At 42.1% G+C, this 13133-nt stretch overlaps 2 pseudogenes; one reads left to right on the forward strand and one right to left on the reverse strand.

Moving 5' to 3' along the window:
• Positions 1–7147: 7147 nt before the first annotated feature.
• On the reverse strand, positions 7148–8482 carry LOC476315 (annotated as a pseudogene).
• Positions 8483–10094: 1612 nt separating this feature from the next.
• LOC100686028 lies at positions 10095–12930 on the forward strand (annotated as a pseudogene).
• The last annotated feature ends 203 nt before the right edge of the window (positions 12931–13133 follow it).

Below are 13133 nucleotides of genomic sequence, written 5' to 3' on the forward strand. Positions count from 1 at the left end.
TTTGCATTATGGGCAGAACATGAAAAGTTCTGATTTCAAAATTGTGTTCAATGAAAACTAAAAGTAAACTATAAAGGTGATGTCCCTAGTCTCCCTTTATACCTTCTCAAACGATGATTCAATACTTTGAAATAGGAAACAAAAGGATGACAAAATATTGATTATTTACTTCAACATTTTATTATGCTTCTGGTGACTTAATTATTCTTCTGTTTGCTTATTATTTAAGTATACCTGGAAATAACTGATAAGTAATGAATGAATAATTCCTAGAATGATTAAATAGCAAAATTTTGAAGATATAGGAAGAAAGGAAATCACTAAGAATTTTATGATAATCTGTAAAGTTTCCAATGGATCCACATGATAATTAAAAAACATAGTGAGTTTTATTCTAGCTTAATAAAAAATGTAAATCTATATTCTCTGAAAGATTCCCTACAAAACAATAAAAGTCATGAAATATCAATACTTACAAATAGAACTATTCTTTTTTTAAAGATTTTATTTGTTTGTTTATATATTTGACAGAGAAAGAGAGAGCACAAGCAGGGAAAGCTGCAGGCAGGAGGACAAGCAGACTCCCCACTGAGCAGGGAGCCTAATACAGGACTCGATGCCAGGACCCTGAGATCATGACCTGAGCCAAAAGCAGATGCTTAACAGACTGAGCCATGCAGGCTCCCCAGATAGGACTATTCTAAATAAGAAAATCAGAAACTAATTCTAGGTCAGATGAACCTTGATGGTGTGTTGCGTTAATCAGGTGTATAACAAATACTTTTTAATAGAAGAAATTAGCATATATCTGTGTGTTGTTGAAACATGCTATCTATTCTACATTCTGTACGATATTGGGGCTAGCACTCTGGTGTTCTACTTTCATTTTACTGATTGCGACTTTCCTTAAAAATCCAATTCAGCATCAGTTTTGCTCCGGATCAGTCCTGAGGACTTTGATCTAGTTCAGTGCCCCCACAGGTGGAAGAGTGTGAAAATCTTGATTGGGTAAACAACTTGAGCTTTTGATCTGAAAATAAATAGCTTCCAGGGAAATAGGACCAAAATATATTTTATTTTCTTGGCTCTGTCTATCTCTCTTTTTCACTCAGAAATTCCAACTGCATACAAATCACCTCCTTCCCACATTATATATGGGAACACCTAGTGGGTACCTCACACATCTTCAAGAAAATATTTGCTGTCTTACAGGCACCGTGCTTCTTGGCATTCTTCTATGAGGAATAGCAGTGTTCTTGCCAGCAGTTGCTGGTCCAAGTGAAAAGTTTCTCACATTGACAAACCAAGCCCATATTTTCTACATTGATAGACTGCATAAGTCTTCAGGGTATCAGCACTCTAGAGGAATGAAGAATGCCTATTTTTACTTTTCATATAATGATCTGTTGGAGGGATACCAAAGAAGTATCATTTGGGTCTAAATGAGTTATAGAGTTCAGGGGAGCATCATATCCACGTTTTACCTACAATTCCCTCTCACCCTCCTTTTGCCCCAGACAGGATTCCACAGTAGTGAGCAGAGCCACTAAGTTGGTTGAGGCCACCTGCAAATGCTGTTTTTCTCTGAGGGTGACTAAAAGTATCTAGCTCCTTCTTTTTCACTTAATTATACCTTGGTAGGTTTTCTACAATCTCCTTGTAAAGAAACTTCTATGGAGTCCCCTTAACTAGTTGGTCTGGTGTGTCTACAAAAATGCCATCACAATGTGCTTTCCTCCCTTAGAAAATCCAAATGAAGTACACATTTAACTCATTTGGGCCCATCCAAAAATTTGCCAAACATGCCCCAGATTCCTTAAATGTAGTAATGCATAGTAAAAGGCAATATCTTAGACTACAATTCCTCTGTAATAAAATCTAATCGAAACTTGTTAGTTGTTTCTGTCAATGAATGTTATATATCCTTACGTCAGAATTGGGAGAACAACAAAACGTGTAAAGAAGAAAATATGAATTGTATCATACTATGATTATGATTATTAATCTGAGCTTGATATAGACATAGAAAAAAGAGAGAACAGTATTTTACTCTTAAACTTGAAATTCATTTGTCTTATCTTTTTATGCTTTGACAATATTTTGGTTGGCTACTTAAAATATGTTGAATAAAACTAATTATGTGAAATGCTCAGTTTTACAAAATTGGCATCCCATTGTAAATTCAGTTTTCAGTTTTATATCTTCTTTTTTCACTTAAATTTATATTTGAGCATTTACCATGTCATTAAACATTATCTGAAAATACAGTTTTAATGGCTTTCAATAGACTATTGCAAGGAAATACGTAATATATTTAATCCCCTGTTGTTAGACATTTAAATTGTATCCTGTTTTTCACTATTATAAAAATGTTAGAAACAGTCTTGTATGTAAACTTTTGACTGTATATCTCAGATTGTTATTTCCCTGGGATGGATTCCTTGGTATGGCATTACAATCTCAAAGTTCATGAATATTTCTAAGGCTCTTTTTTTTTTTTTTAATATTTTATTTATTTATTTTTTATGATAGTCACAGAGAGAGAGAGAGAGGCAGAGACACAGGCAGAGGGAGAAGCAGGCTCCATGCACCGGGAGCCTGATGTGGGATTCGATCCCGGGTCTCCAGGATCACGCCCTGGGCCAAAGGCAGGCGCCAAACTGCTGCGCCACCCAGGGATCCCTCTAAGGCTCTTGAATATATTGCCAACTTGCCCTCCCAAATGGGTATATGCATTTACAATTTGTTAAGTGCTTCACAAAGCATTTATTCCAAATCCAACAAACTTTAGAAATAGTCTGTTTTCTTCTGCTCTTGGGCTGAGATATTCAAGAGATTTCAAATCAAATGTTCACTTAATTATTTACTTAGGTGACTTTTCTTCCCAGGAGGACTAAAATGTGTTTGTGGCCAAGAAATTCTAGTCTTTAATATTTCCCCTGGACTATTCAGATAATTTGACCTAATCAAAAGATTTCATTTAAAAGTGAGAGATTATGCTACTGGCTGGGTCACCTCGTTATCTAGATCGATTTTCTTCTATTTTCAAGTGTCTGTTTTAAGCAAAGCAACATTACCTGTCATCCACCTACTTTTGGAAGGGAAGGATTAATAATTTTGCTGCCTGTATAAATGCTGAAGATAAGGCTTAGAGAGCTTGGCACCATGTGACACACAAAATATGTGGTAGAGCCAGGGTTCAAACCCAGGTCCATCTGTGTATAGAGCCCCTGTGAAGTCCTCTGCACTATTCTTGATATCTAATTATTAGATGTGTGGAGTTTTGTGATATAAGCAAAGCTCTTTGTTGTAGCTGAATCCTAAGCCTTTGGCATTAAACCTGATTGGAATGGAGGGATTTATTACTTTCTCTCTGCATTTCAATCACTCATGTATTCAGCCCTGTTTATTCAGCATCGTCTATGTGCCAGATCTTATGTGGAACACGGTTCTTCAAGATACCTGGATTTGTAATTCAGGGAGCCCAAGTTTATTTTGGTCAAGGAATATTAAATTCCCTATGTCTACTGTGTCAAAAAGTACATCACACTGGCAAAGATGAGCAGGCCCTAATAAATCCTAGGATTTGCTGATGTCAGACTTGACACTTTATATGCTCCAATTTCTCTAAATTAACACAGTGAATACTCTGAAGAGCCTTTACTATTGTCATTTGTCAGGCCTCAGATTTTTTCCCATTTATTTTCTCCCAAGATATTTTTGCCTACAAATGATATTGTTCAGTGTGTTTAGGAAGAGGAAATAGCAAAGTGATGCAGTGTATGAAAAAAATAATACTAAGAGCAAATGGAGAAAAATGGGGCTGAATGCATAAGGAAACCACACTTCAGGTGACACTGATTTGTATCCAGGAATGCCTAAAAGGCTCTCTAGTGATTCTAAATACTTAAGAGCATATTCATTTCCTTCTAGAAGAAACCAAAATTACCCAGTAATTTAATTCTTATTGAACAAGAAAAGCAGCCAGTTACAGACACACATACACATAAACTCACTGGTTTTGCTTTGCCTGTTTTCCACATGCTTGAGGCTGAAGGGTTAGAAATATATTTACACAATCTGAAATGAGGAGGTAAACTGCAACTATTGTTAGCGCGGCCATGAGCTTCTTGGAATGTCAACTGATTCATCAAGGACTTGTAGCCAAATTGCCTATGACAGAATATTTTCTCTTAGAGAAGCACACAAATGCCTATCATGCAAACTTGCTGTTCTCCACAACAGTAATAAAGGCACTGGCAGTATAATGAGTTAACACATAAAAGAAGGGGTCAGAACACTTTTCAGAACACACTTGTATTCCTTCTCTCTTCACTCTTCCTTTTGTCTGCATTTATTCCTATTCCTGACAAGAGTTGTTTATTGTCTCCTGAAGTGGTATAGGTATTTTTTTAAAAGTTATTTATATCCTTGTTTTACCCAGAAAAGGAACTACAATTTGATTACTGACATCTGTTTTGGCAGGAGAATGTCATCTGAAAAAGTTTACTGTAAGATGTAAAAGATAGTTTACATGCTCTATTTTTAAATGGCCAACACCTTTTCCATATGAAAAAAAAAAGTATAGGTATAGAAAAGTATATATATAGAAATATACCTATGAAAATAAAAGTGACCTTTACTGGAAAAATACTGTCTTTAGCTTTTATTCAGAATGCATAGCTTTATAGCAAGTGAGAAGCCTTTCTGCTGCTACAAAAACTTCTCTTATGTAGAAGATTTTCTTCGCAGGTTCTTTGCAGGAAACAACCTACCTGATTTGTACAAAAGAACACTGCTCTCTAGTGGAATGAGGGGAAAGAAATCCATTACCTCATTCACTCGCTTTTCTGGCCTTCTTGGCAGCCACTTACGAAAGGCGGCTGAGCTTTGTCCTGGACTTATGACATGTTATGATATATGGCTACAATTATTGTGATATTATATTGTGAAGTGGTTTTGGTCTTGTAATCAAGCAAAAATCTTTTTCCCCCAAACCTTCTTTTGTAAATTGAAACCAGTAGGCCTCCCCAACCCTTACTTCTCAGGGGCTGCCTATACCAAAAAGAAAAAAAGCCTGCAACTAATAATGATTTAATTTACACAGGAACTTGCAATAATTTAACTCACATCAGGTTAATTTGAAAGTGATTAATGGCAGCATTTATGGGGCTGGAAATTTTTAATAATGCTTTACTTGTGAATTTATGGCATTCGCGTTCCAGACTGTGGGCTGCCTTTTTTGTTGTGCTCATCGTCTATCTCCCCCGTCCCCACACATGATGTTATTCCCTCCCTTTTCTAGGGATAGAAAGAAATAGATTCGCAATGCCACGTTTCCTGTCTTGGTGGAAGGGGTTACAGAATTAGTACAAATTTGCTTAGACAGGGCATTCTTTGCCCCAGAATTGTGCCATACACATCATTTTTTAAGGAATACCTGCAGGGTTTGTGGGCTCCTTTGATAATCTTGATCACCAAACTCCTACCTTCTCAGCTGACCAACATAAAATGGACTTTCTGGAATTGTCCTAATGGTTTCATACCACTGAGCTGACACAAAAGTGGTTAGGAATATACTAATAATGCATTCCAAACAGATACACATATCTTCAGAAATTAAACCTGCAGCCAACATCCCTCCAAAGATTTATGGTCAACATGCCTTATTCCTAAGGTCTTAAAGAAGCATCTTTAAGTTGGTTCTCCTCTGCAACCTCTCCACCCTGGAAGACAAGGGGAAGCCTTGTTTGCCTCAGAATCATCATATGCAAATCCATATACATATATGATACAAAGTAAGAATGCACAATTGCCCCCTCCCACCACCACTTCTAAATTCTATCCTTCATTTGATTGTCATCACAGAGAATTTCAGTATAAAACCATAAATACAATTGAGGAAGCAACATTTTGTTTCAGAGTTGGGTAAGAGCATATAGAGCTAGAGACCTCCCAAATTCTGAGTCCTAGTCAGTGGTATACACTAAGGTAATCTCAGGCCCACTCAGGTTCTATGGATCATCATATAGGGTGGTGAGGAGTAGGAGTCAATAGCAAAAGCAAATAAGGTTTCTTTTGTGAGAGTTAAAAGCATATATCCCTTTTGTCATATGTAATTTTACTTTCTTTTCACCCCTCACATTTGGTCAAAATTAGTAATCTCTAATTTAAACCTCCCTTCAAAAGCATTAGTTAAACTAAGCTATGTCTGGTATCGAGAGGTAGTAAAATGATGCTTCTTTAGAAAATTGTCTCCTCCAAACTAGAAAAGGAAAGCTCAGCCTCCAATTTCTGGTCAATGGGATATATTGGTTATCATTTTCATTTGTATTTGAACAATGGGACACAATTGGTCAGGTGGTGAAGGCTGCCACTGAAAGTAGGCCTTGTGAAGGAGTAGAAAGCAACTGCAATGAGAGGCACATTCAAGCTTCAGCACTTCTGCCATGACAGTTTGAGGCTGGAGTCCTGTCACTTCTATGCAATTCATCTTCTCATCTTCAGAATTACTTACATTAAGAATTCTTATGGGGATCAAATAATGCAATAGATGAGAAAGGAAAAAAATAAAAAAGGGATGCCTGGGTGGCTCAGCAGTTGAGTGCCTGCCTTTGGTCCAGGGCATGATCCTGAGTCCTGGGATCAAGTTCCACATCGGGTTCCCTGCATGGAACCTGCTTCTCTCTCTGCCTATGTCTCTGCGCCTCTCTCTCTCTCTCTGTGTGTGTCTCTCATGAATGAATGAATAAATAAATAAATAAATAAATAAATAAATAAATAAATAAATCTTTTTTTTTTTTCCTATGGGTCACTGAGGCCTTTTTATTCTGCACATAAAACCACTGGGGATCTTGCCTGTGGACACCCTGAGATTATTACATAGACAGACCTGGCTCCAGATGCTTGGTGGAAGTGAGGTGAGAAAGCAATGATTTGGACCAATCACATGATTAGAGAGCTAGGGTTCCCAGCAGGGTTCCAGATGGTCAAGTCTGGCTTCTGTAGCAATTCTAAGGAAGCTTTGAGAATATCACCAGGAAGGGAGAGGGCAGCTAACTAGCACAGGGCCCTGCCACTTTGGGCTGGGGGCCTTGAGCTGCCCTGGGGGAGCAGAGGTCTAACGAGCCGATTCAGGACCATAGGGTGAGCCACCTGGACCTTACTGGGCAAGGGGGTTTCTGAAGCTTCTGCCGGCAAACTTGGCCTTGCTACCCAATTCCTCTTCAATTCTGAGGATCTGGTTGTACTTGGCCAAGCGCTCAGATCTGCATGGTGCACCCGTCTTGATCTGCCCAGTGCAGAGTCCCACCACCAGGTCAGCAATGAAAGTATCTTCGGTCTCCCCGGAGCGATGCGACACCATGATGCCCCACCCATTGGACTGGGCCAGTTTGCACGCCTGAAGAGACTCGGTCACAGAGTCAATCTGGTTCACTTTAAGCAGGAGGCAGTTGCACGATTTCTCACCCACAGCCTTGGAAATCCGCTTTGGGTTGGTCACGGTGAGATCATCCCCCACCACCTGGATTCCAGCGCTGGCAGTGAACTTCTGCCAAGCTTCCCAGTCATCCTGGTCGAAGGGGTCTTCGATAGATACCACTGGGTAGTCCCTGATGAAGGACTTGTAGAGGTCAGCCAGCTGGTCAGGCGTGATGTACCTGTTGGGGTCATCAGGGGACTTGAAGTCCAGGTCATACTTCCCAGACCTGAAGAACTCGGAAGCAGCTACGTCCATGCCGATGACCACCTTATCGGTGTAGCCAGCCTTCCCGATGGCATTCTTCAGCAGTTCCAGAGCTTCTTTGTTCTCCAGGATATTAGGAGCAAATCCACCTTCATCGCCCACATTGGTGGCATCTTTTCCATATTTCTCCTTGATGACATTCTTCAGGTTATGATAAACCTCTGCTCCGATGCGCATGGCCTCCTTGAAGTTCGCTGCACCGATGGGAAGGATCATGAACTCCTACATGGCCAGCTTGTTGCCAGCATGGGAACCACCGTTGATGACATTGAAAGCCGGAACTGGCAGGATAACTTCAGAATTGCCAGCCAAATCAGCAATGTGGCAGTACAGGGACACCCCCTTCTCAACAGCCCCTGCCTTGCAGATAGCCAGGGACACTCCCAGAATGGCGTTTGCACCAAATTTAGATTTATTCTCTGTCCCATCCATCTCGATCATCAGTTTGTCAATCTTTTCCTGCTCCACAACGTTCACTTTCTTGCTAATCAGGGCAGGTGCAATAGTTTTATTGATATGCTCAATAGCCTTTGAGACACCTTTCCCCATGTAGCGTGTCTTGTCATTGTCCCGGAGCTTGAGGGCCTCATAGATACCAGTGGAGGCACCACTGGGCACAGCAGCTCTGAAGAGACCTTTGGAGGTGTAGAGGTCAACCTCAGCAGTGGGGTTCCTGCGAGAGTCAAAGATCTCCCTGGCGTGGATCTTGAGAATAGACATGGTGACTTTCTGGCCGCTGATAGCGCTGCCCGGGAAAAAAGCAGAGGATGCCACAGGGACCAAGGACGAGCGTTAAGCTGCGTGGTCCGGATGCTCCGAGGACCCGAAGCTCAATAAATAAATCTTTAAAAATATATAGATGAGGAAGATTTCTGAAAAAAATATGATGTAGCACACATATTGAAGAGTTTGAATACTATCTTGGCTTTATGCCAAAAAGCCAAGAGGAACTCTATTTCAGAGTGTGTGAACTCTGTTTGGTTTCTTAATATCTCTGAACCTGTTTCTGCTTCAGGAAAAAAGGAATAATAATTACTTAACTCAGAGGATTGCTGTGAAGCCTGGAAATAAGTATGCCAAGCAAGTAGAATAGTACTTGGCTTATAATAGGAGCTCAGTAGATTATAAGTGGGATAAAAATGTGCTTGATAAAGAGTTAAAGATAGTTCATGGCAAATACCTAGTTCAGTTCTGGTCATACAATAGGTACACCATAAATGCTAAGTGGGATGATAATGATAGTAATGATAATCAGATGATGATGATGATGACAACAATGATAAAGATGATGGCAATTATAGAGAAGAAATGCTGTATATGATAGCTGGAAATTTTTAGCTGGAAACAGTATGGTGTTAAAATGTATTTGAGTTTGAAAATTAATTCCACTTCTTAGTTCTATTTTGACCTTGAGCAAGTTATTAGCTTCCCTGAGCCTAAACTTATTCATCTGTATAAGTTTTGGTTCTGTTTAAAGGAGATGTCACTAAAGCATGTAATCCAACTACTGACATTTAGTGTATTAGCCCCTTTCCCCAACTTCTGCCTTTAGCATATATATCCAAAGCAGCTTGTTTTATTTCATTTGCTTTCAAGTTTTGGACATTGGGATGCTCACTTTCTGATTTTTGGAAAGGAAGTTGTTTTGCTTTGTATAGAGAGATTCACATTCCGTTAGTCACTGCTAGTCATTTGAGACCAGTTATATGCAAACAGAGTAGTGGGAACAAGAATCTCTAGCTGAGAAGTCACTTTCCAGCAACAAACAAACTCTGCAGAAGAATCTACGATTGAAAGCTAGTCATATGTGACACAGTCAGCATCTCTTCTCAACTATCCGTACCCTTCTCCCCAAGCACAGTACATACACTCCATTACCCAAGGGAGGCAACCCACTTCTCTCCCTCCATTCAACTCAAAGTCCAGGATCTCCAGGAGTTGCATAGTCCTTACCATCATCTAGACCTGCCTTCTCAAGGTCTAGTAGCCTTAGATCTAAAAGAACAAGCTATCTGCAAGTTTCTATGGATTTACCATTAGACAAGAATAGAGCAGATGCAGGATACTCACAATGAAAACTATAAAAAAAAGCGGAGGGGGTGGTGGTTTCATTGACAGCAACTGTAAAGGCCCCCTACCTTGAGGGTAGTTCCTTAAATAGCCCAGGACTCTTCGATCTTGTTCATTATTCTCCACGAACTCAGGCTCAGAACAGTCTGAGGTTCTGCCTCATTCATATCTTCCATGGCCATATTTGAAGTGGAAATTGGGACCAATGTACAACTTAGAAACCGTACAATTTCTGCTGGCTGTTTCTTGCTCATGCAAATGTGGAATATGAAGAGTTGTTTTATAGTTTTATGAGTCAAAGGGGATTTTTAAAAGGTTAGACTCACGGTCTTCTGGCAGTATAGTAGCTTCCACAATTTAGTAGAACTCCGATCCACATCTTTACAGAGAATTCCACATTCCAATAACCCCTGACAATGTTGAATTTCACTGAGACCTGTGATCCTGAAGAAAGAACGATACTTAAGAAGTCCTCCACACTTTTGGGTTCTGGGAAACAACTAACTGCAAAGAACCACCTTCTGCATGTGACTTAGATAAGACTCACAGATGCCCCCTGATTGCCTATGACAAGGCCTCACATAGACCTTTCAAATTTCCAGTCTCATCTCATAAATGATTAGCTGAACTGTTTATCCCCATTGACTCAGCTGAATACCTGATCATTTGACTTGATCAGATTTTAGTCAGGCTTCTTTCCTTCTTTTCAGATCCCTGAACTTTGTCTTGCCCCTAAGTTTAAGCAGCACTGAAATGCAGAATGACTCTTATTAATGGCCCCTTCTGAGAAACGGCTAAAGACAGGAAGGTTTTCAATGCAACTTTACAATCATGCCACCCACTCATCTCATTCCCACTTCTTTCTAGCCTTGTTTATTCCTCTTATAGGAGGAAAGCTTCATGAACATGGACCACATCTCTCCCAAGATTTGGGAAATTTTCAGACATTATTTTTTTAAGTAATCTTTTTTACCCCTTTCTCCATCTCTTCTCCTTCTGGAACTCCCACAATATGTATATTCTTTCCCTTGTTGATATCCCATAAACCACATAGACTTTCTTCACACTTTTTCATTCTTTTTCCTTTGTTATCTGACAAAATAATTTCGAATGACTTGTCTTTGAGTTCACAAATGCTTTCTGTTGCTTAAACAAGTTTTGATATTGATGCTCTTTCTTTTTTTAAAAGATTTTATTTATTTATTCATGATAGACACAGAGAGAGAGGCAGAGACATAGGCAGAGGCAGGATGCCTGTAGGATCCTGCAGGATGCTGGATACAGGACTCAATCCCAGAAGTCTGAGATCACAGCCTGAGCTGAAGGCAGACACTCGACCACTGAGCCACCAGGTGTCCTGATATTGACAGTATTTCATTTTTCAATTCATTCATTTTATTGAGCTCCAGAATTTGGTTCTTTCTTATTATTCCCATTTCTCTGTTAAACTTCTCATTTTCTCCTTCCTGATTTTGTTCTCTTTTTTGTGTTTTCTTGTAGTTCATTGGGCTGCCTTAAAACAACTATTTCAAATTCCATGTCTGACATACTGTAGATCTCCCAATTCTTTGGGGCCCATTACTGAAAAATTATTGTACTCCTTTGGTGGTGTCATGTTTCCTTGATTTTTCATGCTCCTTGAAATCTGACATTGCTATCTTCACATTTAAAGAGGCAGTTAGTTCCCCGAGCTGCCGACAGACCGACTGCCCCTTCCCCGCGCTGCCGCCTGCCACCCGCTGCCGCGGCCATGCCCTCCTCCAACAGCCACGACACGTTGAAGCTCCGCTTCCGCCGAGGATGCGCTCCCCGACCTCAGCGGCCACAACAACCACATGACCAGGGTGCGGACCCCCGAGCTCTATGCGGAGCTGCGCGCCAAGAGCAAGCATCCTCTGGGCGTCGTCATCCAGACCGGCGTGGACAACCCGGGCCACCCACCCCTACATCATGACCGTGGGCTGCGTGGCAGGTGACGAGGAGTCCTATGACATGTGCAAGGAGCTCTTTGACCCCATCCTCGAGGACCGGCCCGGCGGCTACAAGCCCAGCGACGAGCACAAGACCGACCTCAACCCCGACAACCTGCAGGGCGGCGACGACCGGGACCCCAACTATGTGCTGAGCTCGCGGGTGCCCACGGGCCGCGGCGTCCGCGCCTTCTGCCTCCCCCGCACTGCGGCCGCGGGGAGCGCAGTGCCCTCCAGCAGCTCGCCGTGGAAGCTCTGTGGAGCCTGGCCCGTGACCTGGCCGGCCGGTACTGCGCGCTCAAGAGCATGACCCAGGCGGAGCAGCAGCAGCTCATCGACGATGAGCCCGTGTCACCCCTGCTCCTGGCCTCGGGCATGGCCCACGACTGGCCGGACGCCCGCGGCATCTGACACAGTGACGAGAAGACCTTCCTGGTGTGGATCAACGAGGAAGACCATCTGTGGGTCATCTCCAGGCAGAAAGGGGGCAACATGAAGGAGGTGTTCACAACGGCCTCGCCCAGATTGAAACACTTTTCAAGTCGAAGAATTACGAATTCATGTGGAACCCTCACCTGGGCTACATCCTCACCTGCCCATCCAACCTGGGCACAGGCCTGCCGGCAGGTGTGCACATCAAGCTGCCCCACCTGGGCAAGCATGGGAAGTTCCCGGAGGTGCTCAAGTGTCTGCGGCTTCAGAAAGGAGGCACAGGTGGTGTGGCCACAGCTGCTGTGGGGGGCGTCTTTGAGGTCTCCAACGCGCAGACCGCCTGGGCTTCTCAGTGGTGGAGCTGGTACACGTGGTGGATGGTGTGAAGCTGCTCATCGAGATGGAGCAGCGGCTGGAGCAGGGCCAGGCCACTGATGACCTCGTGCCTGCCCAGAAGTGAGGCCCCAACCCGCATCTGCCACCACCACCAGCCCCCCTGCTTCCTCCCTTATTGCCCAGGCAGTGCCCGCCATGTACCCCTCTGATGTTCGCCACTTGGCGGCTGAGCCCTTAGCCCTGCTGTAGAGATTTCTGTCGCCCTTGGTAGAGTTTATTTTTGTGATGGCTAAGATGTTGCTGATGCTGAAATAAACTAGAGTTTCCGCCTGCTACCAGTCTCCAAAAAATAAAAATAAATAAAATAAAAATAAAGAGGCAGTCACTTCCTCCAGTCTCCTTTATTGACTGGCTTCAGGAGAATACTTTCACCTGTCAGCCCTGCTGGAGATTCTGAGGCTTTCTAAGACCTTTCTGTGGATACTCCTGCTTCACACTTCTTGTTCCCTCTGGGTGGGGATAGGGTGACTCTTAAGATTGTACTTCTCTTGATCCTACAAAGCCAGTTTGGATGCTGA

Source organism: Canis lupus, chromosome 1 (assembly GCF_011100685.1).
Source record: "Canis lupus familiaris isolate Mischka breed German Shepherd chromosome 1, alternate assembly UU_Cfam_GSD_1.0, whole genome shotgun sequence".
Taxonomy (NCBI): domain Eukaryota; kingdom Metazoa; phylum Chordata; class Mammalia; order Carnivora; family Canidae; genus Canis; species Canis lupus.